Below are 17,046 nucleotides of genomic sequence, written 5' to 3'. Positions count from 1 at the left end.
TTTTATTTTCTCTTAGTTTGTTAACTTGCTCATTTTTCGGCATTACCAATTTATGATAAATTTGAGCCTCTTTTCTTATCTTTCTAAAATGAAATTCTAAATTTATATATGGAAAAAATGTTAGGGGTTCAAAATTTTTGGATTAAATTTTTATATTAACTTTTATAGTACTTAGTTCAAAATTTTATATTCTTATTATTCAATTATTAAATAATATGTAATTTTGTGAAATAGAGTATAAATGAAAAAAATTGGTAATTAGGCTTATTGAACATTATAAGTAAATATTTAAAACTAATGATGGGTACAAAGAGCGGTATAAATTGATAACTTAGTTTGCAAAAATGAATATAAATGAATTTACAAAAAATTAAAATAAATGGGTTATAAGTGGGTAATTAGGTTACCCAATTCATTTTTTGACTTACCCATTTATAACCATCTAATTAAATGGATATAAATGAGTTGACTCACTTATACCCATTACCCATTTTACCCAACCCGAACCCGTCCAAGTCACCTATTTTGACACCTCTATAAACTTCCCATCGCCACTTACCAAATCATTGAATGTATTTAGCAAGGCGATTATTTGAAAAGACTATTTAAAATAATATTGCAATTTCTTTTATGATATGATATATATGAAATGAAAAGATGATTGAGAACATAAAAAAATAATTAAAAAAGGTGGTTGTGATGCACATAAAATGTTCCTTTTTTCTTTGTAAATAAAATTTGTATCCAAACAAAACCAGTATTTTCTCCATCGGTTCAACCTTCCCCATCCGGAATACCATGACAAGAATTCTTATTCAGGTAAGCAGCAGCAGAAGACTGCTCTAGTCCATAACTAAAATTGACTCCCAGTCCTTTTCCAAGTAAGTTTGCAGAATTTTCAAGGGAAATTTACTCCATGCTACTGATACTCCTGTTGATGCCAGTCTTTCTATCTCTCTTGCTTTTCTTCTTCTTAATTAGTTTCGGCTTAATAATTACCTTTCTACTTATCAAAGTAGATTAAATTTGACCTTAAGATAGGGCCATATTTGTCCATATAAGAAGACTTCATCTATGACTTGATTGCAAAATGATATTGTTTTCAGATCTTGCAAGTTTAAATTGATTGTAAATTTCTTCATGGCACCCAAGAAAGATAAAAATAGAGAAAAAAAAGTCTATCTCTTGAGTGTAGTGTATGCAGCTTGAAACTTGAGCTAATCACGTTTGAATACTTTCATGCCTCTAGGGGCTGCTCAAGAATAAAAGAATATAGATTATTTTTAAGAATACTATAATTTAGCTGGACAAATAAAATGTACTTCATAACTTTTTAGGGATAATTCTACATGGATTGAAGTCCGACAATTAAGATTTAGTACAAGTTCCGAATGCAGAATTTGTTCTTCTTTTACGCACTTTAAGTTAGCCAATTCATTACACTCTAATTCTGAAAATTCTTCTTTACATTATGCATTATAAGTATTTGTAAAAAATAAGACTTGACAAATAAATGGAGACTCGTATTCTCTTCCATGCTTATCATAGTAGAGTGGGAAAACGCGAATGGAAAGAGATTTGTTGAAGCTTCAAGCGTGCACCAGCAAAGATGAAGCAACGACTTTAGGGCTAAAATCCTTACATGAACGTCGAATCAAACAAGGAAAAGTTGTGGAAATACCTAAGGATTTGAATGTGTTCATGGAAGCTTATGTTCAAGGAGTTTAGATCTCCATTTTTATGTGATTGTGTAATCTTTCGGACCTTGTTTGATGTTTTGTTGAATCCATAATGCCATGGGTTTCATGTATATGAAAAGATCTGGCCTCAAGAGTTTGAAAAAAGGGATTCCGGTGAGATTCAGATTGACTTGGTTGGAATTTTTTCATACGCACCGGAAAATTCTTGCCAATTTTCTCTTTATTTATGTTCCTTTTATTTTGTTCTGTTTTGTTTTGTTGATCCATTTGGGTTGTAAATGTTTACTGGAACATGTTCCTGGACTAAAGAATTGGGCGAAGAGTTTATTTTATGTTGGGTTTGTGCATGGGTTTTGAGATGCAAGTCCAATGTTTCTTATTAGGTTTTAAAAAATAAAAAATAAGTTGGGCTGATCTTTTCTTTTTAACAAAATAATCCGGTCATTTGTCTTAGGCTGAAGAGTTTTGGCCCAAAAAATAGCCCAAGGTTGTTTTTCTGGTGAAATCAGAAACAAAATCTCGCAATTCAATCCTTGCTCTTTTGAGTAATTTCATTGTGATTCTAAAATTTTGAATTTCTTTCACTTAGGTCCTTTAATTTAATTACATTTTGATCCTTAAACTTTACTTTTTATTCATTTTTACCCCTATTTTTTGAGAATTATAAGTTAATGTCAAAAACTTCTCAATTTTTGCAATTAGATCCCTAATCTTTATTATTTCTTAATTATAATTGCTTATCTTCTTTAAATTGTAAATCATGCTTCATTTAAATGCACATAATTTGCATTTTTTAAGGAATTTTATGTTTATTCACATTTCTTAAAAATAATAAGATGAATTAGCTATATGTTTACATTTTCTAAAGTGTTATTACTTAAATTGGTTTCTTGATTATTTTGTTGATTTTGGAGTATAAATAGGGCAAATTCCACCTTATTTAGTCACTAATTCAAAGAAGGTACTGTCTATTAATTTTTAGGCTTTTTTTATGTGCTCCTACGTGTTTTTATATGTGATTGCATGTTTTAAATACTTTTTTTTATTTACTCATTTTAAACTTTCATTTATTTAATTTAGATGTTTATTTGGGAGGTATTTGAATGTTAAATTGTAATAGATAGGTTTCACCCTTTTGCCCAAGAAAATGTATTTAGATAGGCCATGTAATAGATAGATTTTAATTTTCCTAAAAATGCAATTAGTTAGATAAATGTAATTGACCGGTGTATTATTTTCAAAATCCCCCTTTTAGATTGAAGTTAGGGTTTTCAAATGTAATAGTTAGGTTTTATTTGCTAGTATGCTTGTGTGTTTGTGTGCTTATATATTTTTTTCACTTTTTTAGGGTTTTGCATCTAAATATTATGCTTACGTGTTATGTGCTGTATAACCTTTATGTGTTATTTGCTTTATTTATTTGTTTATTTATAATGTGTGCATGACATCACTACACTAGTCCAATATTAGTTATGATTTTTTTCCCTATTTTTCGCTAATCCAATGCTAGTAAGAACTTATAGAAATGGGTTGATCAAATACTAGACCTTTTAGGCCATTCACACGCTAGATTCACATTTTGTATGACATATATTGCATTTTATGTATTTTTTTTCATTTTTAGGTTATTTCCATTTGCATGGAATATCCTCTATATTAATCGCTTTATCTTTATATGTGCAAATCATACAATTTAGACTTGCAATTCATTTAGATCATTTAGTCCATTTGCTTAATTAGGCTAAGAAAGTCATTCTCCGAATATGGAGAATGAGCGAGTATGACTCCCTAAACTTAGTACGCTCTTATCCCCTTCTGTAAGAAGAAAAATTGTACCACGAATTTTAGCTTCGCGCACCAATTATGTTGCATACCTCTCTTCTAGGACATGTATATATATATATATATATATATATATATATCATAATTTTCTTTTTTCGAGTCTCATATTTTGCATTTCTCGTGACCTTTTCAAAGAATCATTCTTAGACTTCACAATTAATGTAATTGGTACCAATTAAGTTTTGAAGAGACATTTCATCCCTCCCGATACCCCCTTGGTCTAGGTTTGCATCCATATAGAAGCATTCAAATGTGATAAATTTTATAGGTTAGATTAGGAAAATTTTTGACTAAATCTTGCAATTAACTTTGGTTAGGTTGAAAGGGTGTCTTAGATTTGAGTTGATTAAATCTTTGCCTTCATTTTTTTCAACCGTGACTCTTAAGCTCATTTTCTTTTGTTTTCAAAAATCTGGAGTCGTCTAATAGGGTTTATTTGTTTTTTTATTAAAAATATATTTTGGGTGATTTGGTACATCTAAACTCGATATCAAGTGGCGACTCTACTTTTTTTTTTTTTTTCTAAAATCCTTTTTAGACTAATATTTTATGTCCAAACCGTTGCATTCTCTAAATCCCATTTTAGGCCTTTCTTCTTTTTCTTTTCTAAAATCAAAAACTCATTTTTTAAACACTTTCTGTTATATTTCAAAAACAGAGCGCAACAATATATATATATATATATAATCAAGCTGGTTTGCAAGCTAATGAGTTGAATATCTTTGAACTCGAGTTCGAACTCGATGTTGATCAAAATCAAGTCGAGTTTTGACTCAAATTGCTCGCAAGCGGCTTAACTTGTGTGTAGCCGTACTAGATCCACCCAAACACTTGCATTACCAAAAAACTAATTCCTCTATCAGTTATCTTTCTCTATCCAAAATGCCACGTATCCAGATTAGTTTAGACATTTGTCATCCTTGGCATACATGCTCTGTTCTCAGCAATTTTTGTGGTTTCTTGGAGATAAAATAAGATTGCGAACATAATCTCTTGTACTGCAATTAAAGTATGTGAGTGTTGGATCCAGAAATTATTTGATGATGACAAATTACGAATTCTTGATGCATCTAGGATTTGGGCCGGGGTTGTAAGAAGAGTGTAAGCGTACCTTGGGCTACTATTTTGTTTCCGAGCAAAAAATTTTGGGGTTTCACAAAAGTTTGGGTATTGGAAATTATTTATGAACCTCGCTGCAATTTTGCAATGGAGAGAGTCTAGACTCTCTTATTGTGTAAATTAAGTATAGAAGAAAGGAAGATGGTACTAAAGGAGGAGAGGTTCCCTAACAGGGAAGGAGAGAGTGAGGAAGTGTGTGTTTTGGTGGGTCGTAGAACATTGACTAGAAATTTTGACTACAGGTAGCGAAGGGCATTTGGGACTTTTAAGGCAGTTTGCTTTGACACGAAAATTTTTGCTGTGATAGTATCTTTTTTTTTTCCGGAAATGATAGGTGATATTTCATATATAACTGAAACTTTACAATATTTGAGCAACGACTCAATCAACTGTACAAAGTGTACTATGACGCTAAAGGAGTAACAAAAGTTCTCTCCTCATCCATACATATGCTTAGAGCATAAAGACTAATTTGATTATATAAAGTCATATTACTAATATTCCTTACAGCAAAGAAGCACATTTGAAATAGATTAGCAAGAGTAATTATGTCCTCCACCAGCGTGACCATGTTTGGATTGTCTCCTGTCCCAGAGTTTAGCAAGGCTGTGAGATGTTTGTTTACAATTATAATTTTGATCCTTTGCCATCTCAGCTGTCTTGCTTTCATTAGTGCCATCCTTACTGCTACTGCTTCATCTTGGTTGTCTACTAACAAGCTTCTATTGACTAGTGCCCATTCAGCTTTGATTCTTCCTCCAGTCTGTCTAGCCACGATGCCTATTCCTAACTTATGGTCCTCTCCTGCTTTCTTTGTAACAATCTGGACTTCTATTAACTTGCTATCTTCCATTCCTTCCTCTTCCAATCTTGCAGTTGCTGCATCTGTTTTTGATGTGCTTCTATCTTCCTTTCGTTTTCCAGCCTTCTCAAGCTCCATCCACTTTGTATTAGCCTTCTGTACAATTCTTTCTCCTTCTCTGTCCTTTTCTTCGAACTCCATCTCATTTCTATCCTTCCATAGTTGCCAGAGTATGTTTGCAGTCAGAGCTATATGTTGCTGTCCTTCGTGCCTACTCCTGGCTTGCACCAATGTTGCCCACCACTGTTTAAAGCATCCTGTTAGGTTCTGGATGACTTCCCATTCCACAGGTGCTATCTTCCAAACCTATTGAGCCTGTGTGTAGTGAAACAAGATATGTTCCACTGTTTCCACCTTGTCTCCACATCTTGAGCAAAGTGGTGATCCTTGTTTTGTTCTCCTGAATATTGTCTCCCTAGCTGTTAGGGAGTTGGTGATGCACCTCCAAATGAACAATTTGATCTTGTGCTTGAAGTTCAGCCCCCAAACAGTCTTCCAAATTTGTGTGTTGGAATCATCATAACTAGAGCCAGGTTCCCCTTTTGCATCCAGTTCCTTGCTTCTTTCTTCCTTTAGCAGAGCTTGATAGCAGGACTTAACTGAGTACTCCCCATATTGGCTATGAATCCAAAAATGCTTGTCACCCACTCCTGATAAGCTGATAGGTATCTTCAATATATTCTTAACATCTTTTTTGTTGAATGTCCTAAATATTGCATTCCTGTTCCATTGGAAGTTGGTGATCAGCTCTTCCACTCTTTGCTTCTCGCAATTGTCTGGTTTCCTTGTTGTTGGCCTCCCATTTGGATTATTTGGAATCCATTGGTTCTTCCAGATTTTGATACTCTTCCCTGATCCAACTCTCTTCAATATACCTCTTGTGACGTCCCCATTTCTCCCTAAGGCGAACCAAAGGGTATCGGTGAGACGTCTGCTTAACTTTCACCAAAACTCGATACAATTCCAATCCAAACTTAAAATTAAATAATCAATTTTAAAAGTCGAAGTACATCAAAGTTGCTTTCTTAGGTAAACATTCAAATCTTACATCATAAGTTCTCAAAGATACATCAAATCTCAAAATACAACCATTATAAGTCAACTAAATAATTACAACCGAGGTACTAATAAAAAAAGTAGTCTAGTCGGCTTTTTTCCAAAAGTCTCTCATCCAGTCCTGTTAAGGAAAACAAAACTAATGGGATGAGTTAACGTTCAGTGAGACCAAGAAAATCATGCAAGCACGTAATTCAAGTAGCAATAAAACTTATACGAGAAATAAAGGTATAACATTCAAGTCGTTCACAAAATAACACAACACACACTTGAGGAGGATACGAGAGCTCTCAAGAGCTATATTCCACTTGCTTCATCGATTCTCGATCATATTCTTCCGTGCAATGACACTCCGTCAATCGGGTAGGTATATTTTGTCCGTAGACCTCCACTTATTTCACGAATTCTGTTCACCGTTACAACCCCCTGTTCCGGGCCCGCTCATCATTTAAAAGGCAATACTACTCGAGTATGCTAAGCGAGATCTCTCAAATAGATCAAGCTTTACGAATATTTTCATGGTTCACCAAACTTCTTGACCAAACCCATGTCGACTCGAGTCACAAAGTTAATCTATGAGTTTGGGCGTCCCCCGAATACGAATACGAATATAAGTTGATGAGCAACGCTCCATTCGACGATTCCAAATACGAATCACAAATATGAATCATAACCATACGAATATGAGTCGATGAGACAACGCTCAAATCGACGGTTTCAAGTATGATGCACATAGCCAAATTCGAAGATAATTTTCATTTGAAAGAGAACGAATATGATAAAGTAAACACTCGTCTCAACAAATTTCAAATTCACATAATTGATACAAAACGATTCACGTACTTAACCACATAACATGCACTTGACACTCACCAAGTCAAAAGTGAGAAAACGAGCAAATATGCTTTTAGGTGTCTGCTCCGAGACTCTTTTGAAGGTCCTTTTGAGCGCCTGAAGGAATAACAATTTTCTATTATTCACAATCATGCATCACCCAAGTAAGAATATCCACTAGTTTAGGATTAAGAAAATGTCTTAAAGAGTTTTACTCTATCGACATGTAAGTTTCAAAAGTAAGGATTTTAAAATCACAAAGGAAGCTTGTATCCTCCATGAAATAGGGTCTAAAACGATATATCGATATCGGAATAAGGTGTTGATTTTTCAAAAAAAACTCATTTCCCAAGAAATCGAAAAATTTTAGTTTTGTGTGTCAAATTTAGAAAAATCAGATCTTGAGTTTAGCACGTCCAAAAATGGAAAACTTTATATCGTTGGAATCTAGGTTCAAAGTAATAAAAGTTCCTAGAAGACACTTTTCTAAGATTCCAAACAAAGTATTCATTTTTCAGCTCAAAATTGCCGACTCATTAACAAGACAGAACCAACCTTGGTTATTCGGCGATGTTTGAAAATTTGGCAAAATTCACGAAAAGTGAATCAACCTTTGAAATTCGTAACACAATATGAGTTCTAAACAAGGTTTCAAACACAATAAATGGAACTAAATTCGGAGTTTCAAGCAACAAGTTATCACAGCCTAAAGTCGGTTAGTTTTCACTACTTGAACAGTAAATTTTCAGATTTGAAAAGCCATCTTTGAAACATCATTTGGATATCGAAATGGCATTGAAATTACACCAAATTTGATACACTTAAACTTCCATATGAGGACTACTCTTCTACCAAAATTTAGGTAAAAGCTTGTACGAGAAGGCAGTTAACAAAACAACCAAAGTTCGGGAAATATTTCAAAGTAAATCTGCTAACCGTAATTCTCTTTCTTCTTCAAACGTTTTGTCCAACACAATCAGTCCCATTCCACTTCCTTTTTGAAACCAAGGTCCTATGAACATCTGATAAGCAATAGAGAGGTAATTGATACCAAAATTTTCGAAGCAAAACATCCCACAACAAACCTGACCATTCGGCCAGCAAGAAAGAAAAAGTTTCCAGTTTTCCAGTTTTGTTGTACTTTCAAAATCAGACCACATATCATTCAATACAAGTTCAAATTTTATGGCGTTGAAAACTAAGTTCAAAATGTCACATTTCATCCGAAGAAATCGTTTCCAAAATCGTTCACAAGTGAGAGAAAACAAGGCCACAAGATGCAGCTTCTCCATTCCTCTCGAACAGACAGTTACAACAAAACAGCAAACTTTGCCGAATCACTATGGATGACTCAAAATGAACTAGTGGGTGATTTTTATACCGTTAGAAAGCTACGGATGTTTAGTTTTGAATGCCATAAACGGCACTCAGTTTTGAATTTTGTACACAGAGATACATTTAAACAAAGAGGTACTGTTCGGACATCCTGATTACTATTTCTAGATTTCTTTCAATTTCGAAAACCCAAGTTTTGTTCAACCAAATGCAACAATTTTTGGAAGACAATTTGTACACACAATATACAACATATCTCTACCAATTTCATAGCCAACAAATATCAAAAATTTTGAATTAAAACAGGGCAACATGACCAGAAATTTTCGGCTAACTCAAATCCCACCAATTCCTTCGATTTCTCTTCATTTTCTAGCCATAATCCTCTCATATAACATATAAACACAACAATCAAGCATTTTAATCCTCAAGTTAGTTACCTATAATCCACTCAAGGCCACTAACCTAAAGAGTAAAGCGAGAAATGAAACTCCTCAAGTCCTCTAACTTATTTCTTGCTTACGGTTGTAAACCCATGCAATCTAAGCTGATTCTTGAAGGAAAAGTAGAGATTAAAGGAGATGAAGAATACCTCCCAACTTTTAGATGAAACAGAAAATTTTCCACCATAAAACCTCCAAGAAATTTCACAAGTTGTTGTCTTTCCTCAAGCTAGAACAAATCTCCAAGAACTAGAAAATTGGATGAAGTTTTGAAGCAAGATTGGAGCCAAAGAAATGGAGTTTTCTTCTTCCCTTTCTTGTCTTGAGGGCTGGCCGAATCGAAGGAGAGAGTGTGTGTGTTGTTGTGGTTTGAATCTTGCTTTGGAAGCTTGAAGAAAATGTGGCTAAGAAGCTTTGCAAAAATCAATTGGGAATAATTGTTGCGCGAGGTCTCGTACTACCGTTTTCTCTCGGGTTTGATACACTAGTGTACTAATCTTCCAATGTAATTCCTTTAACACTATAATTATTCACTTTTAGTAGTCTAGTATTAATTTCTCAAATCTCCACTTAGCCATACCAGCGCGACTTTCGGAAAACTATTGACGTGCGTGCGGTAAAAGTTTAATTTAAACTCATTCACATCTAATCCCTCAATTAACTTTCTTTAGTCTACTACTAATCATTCTTAATTCTCCAAGGTTATTATACTCTCGGACCGAACATAGCCTCAAAAAATATGTACTCGTTATTCCTTACTAAACGAGCCTTCGAAAATTTAATTTGTTAACGGCACGTTTTAAAAATATAAGCGAGACATGGTTTCATGTAAATGGATTTAAAATGGTTGAAATAAATTATTCAGAGAAAACGGGTGAATAAATATTTAAATAAGTCAGTAAAATGGAATTAAAGTAAGTAAAAAATTCGGGTCCTCACACCTCTCTTAACTACATCCCTCGTAGACATAATGCTTTGCTAGAACCAGGATGAGTTTTTGGGGATTTCACAGTGTAGTATGGAGTTCTTGGGGTAGTATTTAGCCTTAAGCATTCTGCTGACTAGAAGATTTGGGTATCTTATCAGCCTCCAAATCTGTTTTCCCAGTAATGCTTTGTTGAAGCATTGTAGATTCCTGAACCCCAGTCCTCCATCCAGTTTTGCCTTCACCATTTTTGTCTGAGAACACTAGTGCACCTTATTTTTCCCTTCTGAATCACCCCACCAGTATTTGGCCATCAGCCCTGTGATTTCCTTCCATAACTTAGTTGGTATGGTTCAGAGAAATGATGGTATGGTTCAGAGACTTGAGCATACGACTAGAGTGAAAAAAAGCTCTGATTGCTTTTACCACCTCCTCTTTAATGGTAAGCCAGAATTTTTGGAAGAAGAGGGGTGCCATCCCATCAGGCCCAGGGGCCTTGTTGGGATTCATAGAGAAAACTGCTATTTTTATTTCATTTTCCTCCACAGGTCTGGTGAGATTCTTGTTAATCTGGTCACTAATGGTTCTAGGAATACCATCTAGTATATCATCCAAACAATCTGACCTGGAAGACTTAAAAAGCTGCTCATAGTATGCCGTTATCTCTTGTGCTGTCTCCTTATCATTTATGGTCCATGATTCATCCTCTCTCTGGAAGTTCCCTATCTTATTCCATTTCCTTCTCTCTTTAACCATCTCATGAAAGTAATTAGTGTTCTTATTTCCCTCCTGCAGCCAGCTAGCTCAGTCTAGCTTTTTGACTCCAGTACTGCTCCTCCTCTTTGTCAGCCACCACTAATTGGTGCTTCAGTGCTGCCATTCTACCCTTTCTTCCTTCAACCTCTGAACTTTTCTCATTGGTTAGTTGTTGCTTTAGGTTCTAAATCCTTTTTCCAGTGTTCTCAACAAAACCATTCCTCCACTTTATCAAGGCTACTCTACAGCTCCTGATTTTCCTAACAACTTTAAACATCCTAGATCCCCTAGTTTCCTTCCCCCAAGCTTTTTTTTTTATCACTTCTCCAATTCATGCTCTCTAAATCCACCTTTTATCAAAGAAGAATTTCTTCTTCTTCTTCCTTTCCCCAGGCATTGTGTCCAATACTAACATACTGTGATCAGAAGCTAAGCTGTCTAGGTGAGTGCACTTAGGATGTTCAAAAAGATTATTCCATTCTCTACTGCATAGACCTCGATCCAATCTTTTTTTGATTTCATCATTTTGCCACTGATTACTCCAAGTCTATGGTTGTCCTTCAAAGCCAATATCTATCATTCTATTCTCCTGTATGAAGTTTCTGAAATCGTAAAAGCTCCACTCCTCGTTAAGTCTGCCATCCCACTTCTCCTCATTAGAACATAAGTCATTAAAGTCCCCCATTATTAGCCAGTTTTCACCTCACATCTCTTTCCTTCAGCTGATAACTTCCCACTGACTTTTCCTCATCTAGTTATCACAACTTGCTTAAATTCCTATCAGCCACCACTCCTGTTTCACTTCTTTATTCTCAATCAGCACTTCAATAGTGAATGCTGAGCTCTTTATGTCTTTGACTTTAGTCTCCTCATTCCACAGTAAAGTCATGCCCCCAGCTTTATTCATAGCATCGATCACAAAACAGTTATCAAAATGCAGAATTCTTTTAATCTTCTCCATGTACTTCACCTTGTTCTTGGTTTCACTCAAAAATACCAGATTCAGGGAGAGAAGGTTCTTCACCTCATTCAAGTGGGGAATTGTCAAGGGGCTCCCAGCACCTTGGCAATTCCACACCATAGCTCTCATTGGTCCTTTGGGGACCAGTGAGGGCTGATCCCTTCCCTTTTCAGTAATTCTATGCAGTTCTCACTTGCTTGGTCTCCTTCATATTTTTTCCCTATATAAGCTTGTCCCTCAACTTCTTCCATCACTTCATCTCTAAGCGGAAACTTCCTTTTCATCCCATTAAGCTCCTTTAGTGGGGATCTACCCCTTCTAGCTCCTGTATTCACTTTTCTGAATCTCTTCCCCTCTTTTTTGGGGCCTACATGATTTTCTTTGTCATTCAATTCATCACTTTCCATTCTCATAAGGACCTCACCATCCCTAATACTTCCCATTTCTCCTCCCTCTACTTCATCTATCCTATCCTCCCTGTGGTCCATCTCCCTACTTTGCACTTCTTTATCCTCATTGGTTTCATCATCCCCTAAGAAAACTGCAGTATTAGCTTTTCTGACCTCCACAACACTTACTTCTTCCTTCGCTGTCTTAATGTTACTTTCATTCCCCTTCTCTTGCTCCTCTTCCATCAGTTCCTCAGAACTCCAGTTTGGGGTCTTTCTATCTACCTTTCCCCTATCTATCAAAGGTAAGCTAGCCTACTCTACCATTTGATTCTGCAGCTCATTACCCAGTAATTCACTCGCTCTACTTGATCTTGGATTCTGATTAGGACCTAAAGCTTTGTCCTGATTCATTAGTTCCTCTACCCTAATCATCTCACCATTCCTCACCTTCCACACCTGTTTGTGTGGTGTCTAAATCTTAGGACTACTATCTTTTTGAGGGGATCCTCTCCCCCTAGCACCCTCATCCACGATCCATACTGATTCTGATACTGTCCTTTCTTCACTACTACTGGATCCTTACAGTTCTTTTCACTATGCCCAATGATGCCACAACTGTAACAAAAGTCTGGACATTTCTCATATTTAAAAGACAACCATTTATTCACCCCATTCATCTGCATTGTGGTTCCTCTCAAGAAAGATTGATTTATATCTATCATAACTAATAATTTCATGTGTTTCCCTTCATTACCTCTGGTCTGTGGTATCAACACATTCCTAACCTCGTTAAAGATAGTTCCAACCTTCTTCCCTACAGTCTTAGACAGGCAATGTATGGGGATGTTCCATACTTGTACCCAGATTGGGGCTATGCTGAACACATCAACATTCTCTTCAATACCCACCTTCCAGTTTCTAAGCACTAAAATCTGGTTGTCTATTATCCTGGGGCCACTCATTAGGATTCGTTCCTTATCCTTAGGGTTAGGTATAGTAAATTGGAACTGATTTGGTCCCAGTTCAGCTACCTTAAGCCCTTTAGGGTAGCTCCAAGCCACCCTGGCAAAATTTTTTACCCCTGTAAAATTAGCTATCTTCTCCCTATAATACTCCCTTGGCATTCCGTTATCCTTTCATCTAAGTCCCCCAAGTCCAGTAAAGTACTTCCCACCTCCTTCTCGGAAAGGGCAAACTTTTGCAGGACTTCCACCAAATCTTCTGCCATTATGTCACTTGATCTATACCAGTGGTATTCCTCACCCTTATCACTAGAAAACACTGATCAATCTAGCTCTATGGAGGAAAAGTTAAAAGGTAACGGCTTCACCAAAAAAAAAAGCAAACACAACCTGGCTAATAGGGCTCTAAACAGAAAGGATGAAAAAAATAAAAAAGCGAAGAGACAAGAGCAAGAACAGATATACTACCTTAACTAGACTGTCTTCCCCTTATGTTGTGTTGATGTTTCTGACCAGCAACTTCAAATGCTGTGCATGCAATGGTTCTTTTTCTTTTTTCCTCTTTTTCTTTTCTTTTTTTTTTCCTTTTTTTTACCAACCGACCAGCTCCACTTGCTATTCTTCCTTAAAGACACCTTCTTTATGAGCACTGATATGTTTGAGCACTAGTGCTATGCTTAGTGATCCACACTTTCAGACAATGTTGGAAGTTAGTGCAGATTCAAAGTTTGAGTTATGCTTGGTTGTTGCTTGAAAGTTCAAAAAGCGTTAAGTTCCCACCAAGGGGAGAAGGGCTCTCTTCCCAAGAGAGAGAAAAGCGCCTCTACACTTGAGAGGATCTCTCTATATGTAGTTCGAGAGAGAGTGCCGTGACAGTATCGTCTGTCTACTAATTTGTTTCATTTCAATTAGGTATGTTAATGGGTCGGATCTTATTTAAATCCAATACAGACATAATGTACATGAAAGGGTTTGGTTTAATTTGTCAAACCCAGAGTTTACTCAAATTCAGACCCTGTAAGAGAGTCATGGTTTTGAATAGGATTTAATTTCCTATAATCCAAACCCAAATCTAAATCCATATCAGACATTAACCAAACCCATGCATAAATTATATATATATATATATCAATAAATTTATAAATAATCTACTATTCTAAGTCATTGTAACTTATACAAACCATTTTAGGAAAAGGTGAAAAAGTAAAAGCAAACAAATGAAAGATTGACTGTAGATGCAGACAAACTTTAAAAATAAATAGTTTTAGCTAATAATAGTTATTTCTTTGACTTTATAATATTGCATTCAACATCTTGAATGTTAATTTTATTATTTGAAAATTAAAATCAGATGATATTTATGTTATTTTTGAACTCTATATATTTTCAAAATAATTTTCATTTAGTTCTTTACTATATGTTCTGAAAAATATTCACGGATACACATTGGATATCTAAATCCATGAGGGTTCGGGTTTGGTTTTACTTTTTTAGACCTATAAGGTTCTAGGTCTGGGTATGAATTTGTTTAATGGGTTTGAATCTATATCAAATGGATACAATCCATACTTTACTTATTGACTTGCCTAATTTCAACGTAGTACCATAACTATTATTAGGAAAGGCTTAACAAAATCTAGTGCCAAACTTGTGGAGCTAAATCTGTCAGTCTCCCATCGAGCAGAATAACTAGTTAAATGAAATACAGTACGCCTGTGTTGAAAAAAAAAAAAGAAATACAGTACGCATATCAGCATATGCAAATGAAGCCTATGTAAATGGTTTTTCATTTTTTTTGAGGGTAATGGTTTTTCATTTCAATGTTGTAACTTTTTAACTTATTTGAAACCATAAAAGGGATTACTCGAAACTAGTAACCTTTGTTTTAATGCAGTACCATAACATCCCGTGCAAGAGGGGCTTATTTTGTTTTAATGCAGTACCATAACATGCTGTGCAAGAGGGGCGTTCACAATTATTTATTACTTATTTCATTGATAGCAGTACCATATCCATCATATCTGGAGCGCTAAAGCTATAATCTTGAAAATCTGCCAAACTAGCTAGTTGAAATGCTTCAAGTATGCAAATAAAACCTATATTATTGGTTTTAATTCATTTCACTGCGATGCCATAAGTTTGACACTCCTATTGTTAGGAGTGTGCAAAATCGAAAAATTTTGACATACCGACTGATTTCGAAATTTTCGAAATTGGTAATTAGGAATTCAGAACTGCAATCAGATTTTTCAATTTCGAATTATGCGAATTTGGTTCGAATTCAGTAATGAAAATTTTCAAATAGGAAATTCCGATTTCAGAATTCGGATTTCCTATTTCGATTTCAAATTCGTTTTTCATATATATATATATAATATATATATATATATGTAATATAACATTTATATAATAATAATAATTTTTATATTCCTGAATTCGGTGAATTCGGAATTTATCAAATTCTGAATTGAAATCGGAACAAATTCAAATTTGGAGTTGGTGAATTCGAAATCGAATTCGGTTGAAAATTCTGATGCCAAAATTTTGAAAAATTTTGATTTCAAAGTTTCGAATTACCGATTTCAATTCCGATTCACACCCCTACCTATTGTAATTTATTTCAGTACATTCTAAAAGCACAGATTGAAACTAGTGCCAAATTTATGAACCTAAAACAATCAATCTCCCATCGAGCAAAATCACTAGTTAGATGAAATGATAAGTATGCATATCAGCATATGCCAATTAAACCTATGTTAATGGTTTTTCATGTTCAATGTAGTCCCTTGAACTTATTTGAAACCATAAAATAGGGATTACTAGGAACTAGTGCACGCTTGTGGAGTTAAAGCTATAAATTTTCAAGTCTAGAAACATATGGTAAAGTCTGGCAACATATGGTATTGGCTAATTTCATTTTAATGCAGTATTATAAACATGACATGCCAGAGGGGCGTATACAATTATTTATTACTTATTTCATTTAATGCAGTGCCTTGGACCATCACATATAGAGCTAAAACTATAATTTTCAAATCTGCCAAACTAGCTAGATGAAATACTTTCAAGTATGCAAATAAAATCTATACGATTGGTTTTAATCCATTTCATTGCATGCAGTACCATAAGCTTGATATGAAAGAAGGGCTCACGGAATAATTTATTTCAAGCCATTTTATAGGGACCGATTGCAACTGGTGCCAAAACTTATGAAGCTAAAGTTACCAATCTCGCATCAAGCAAAATGACTAGTTAACTCAAATATTAAGAATGCACATCATCAGCACCTGCAGATGAAACGTATGTGAATGGTTTTTCATTTCAATATATACCAAGAACTTATTTGCAACCATGAAATATGGATTAATTGGAATCAATATAAGCCTGTGGAGGTAAAGGCATAAATCTCCAAGTCTAGCAACCTATGGTATTGGCTTATTTCAGTTTAATTTATCACCATAAATATGACATGCCAGTGGTGTGCGCACAATTATTTATTATATTTTCTTTATTTAATGCGGTACCACAAACTACTAAATATGTAGCTAAAGCTATAAGTCCCGAATCTGCCAAACTAGCTAGTTGAAAAATTCTGAAATAGGTAAATAAAACCTATACTATTGGTTTTAATTCATTTTATTGTAGTACCATAAGGTTGACATGAAAGAAGAGCTCGCAAAATAATTTATTCCTAAACATTCTATCCAGACTAATTGAAAGAAATGCAAAACTTATGGAGTTAAAGCTATCAATCGCTTATCTGGGAAATAACTAGTTAGATGAAATATTACGTACGCATATTAGTATATGCAAATGAAACCTTTATTGATGGTTTGTCATTTCAATGTAGCACCATAAA

Source organism: Coffea arabica, chromosome 6c (genome assembly GCF_036785885.1).
Source record: "Coffea arabica cultivar ET-39 chromosome 6c, Coffea Arabica ET-39 HiFi, whole genome shotgun sequence".
Lineage (NCBI taxonomy): Eukaryota > Viridiplantae > Streptophyta > Magnoliopsida > Gentianales > Rubiaceae > Coffea > Coffea arabica.
The sequence above is the reverse complement of the archived record's forward strand: the minus strand, read 5'-3'. Positions refer to the sequence as shown.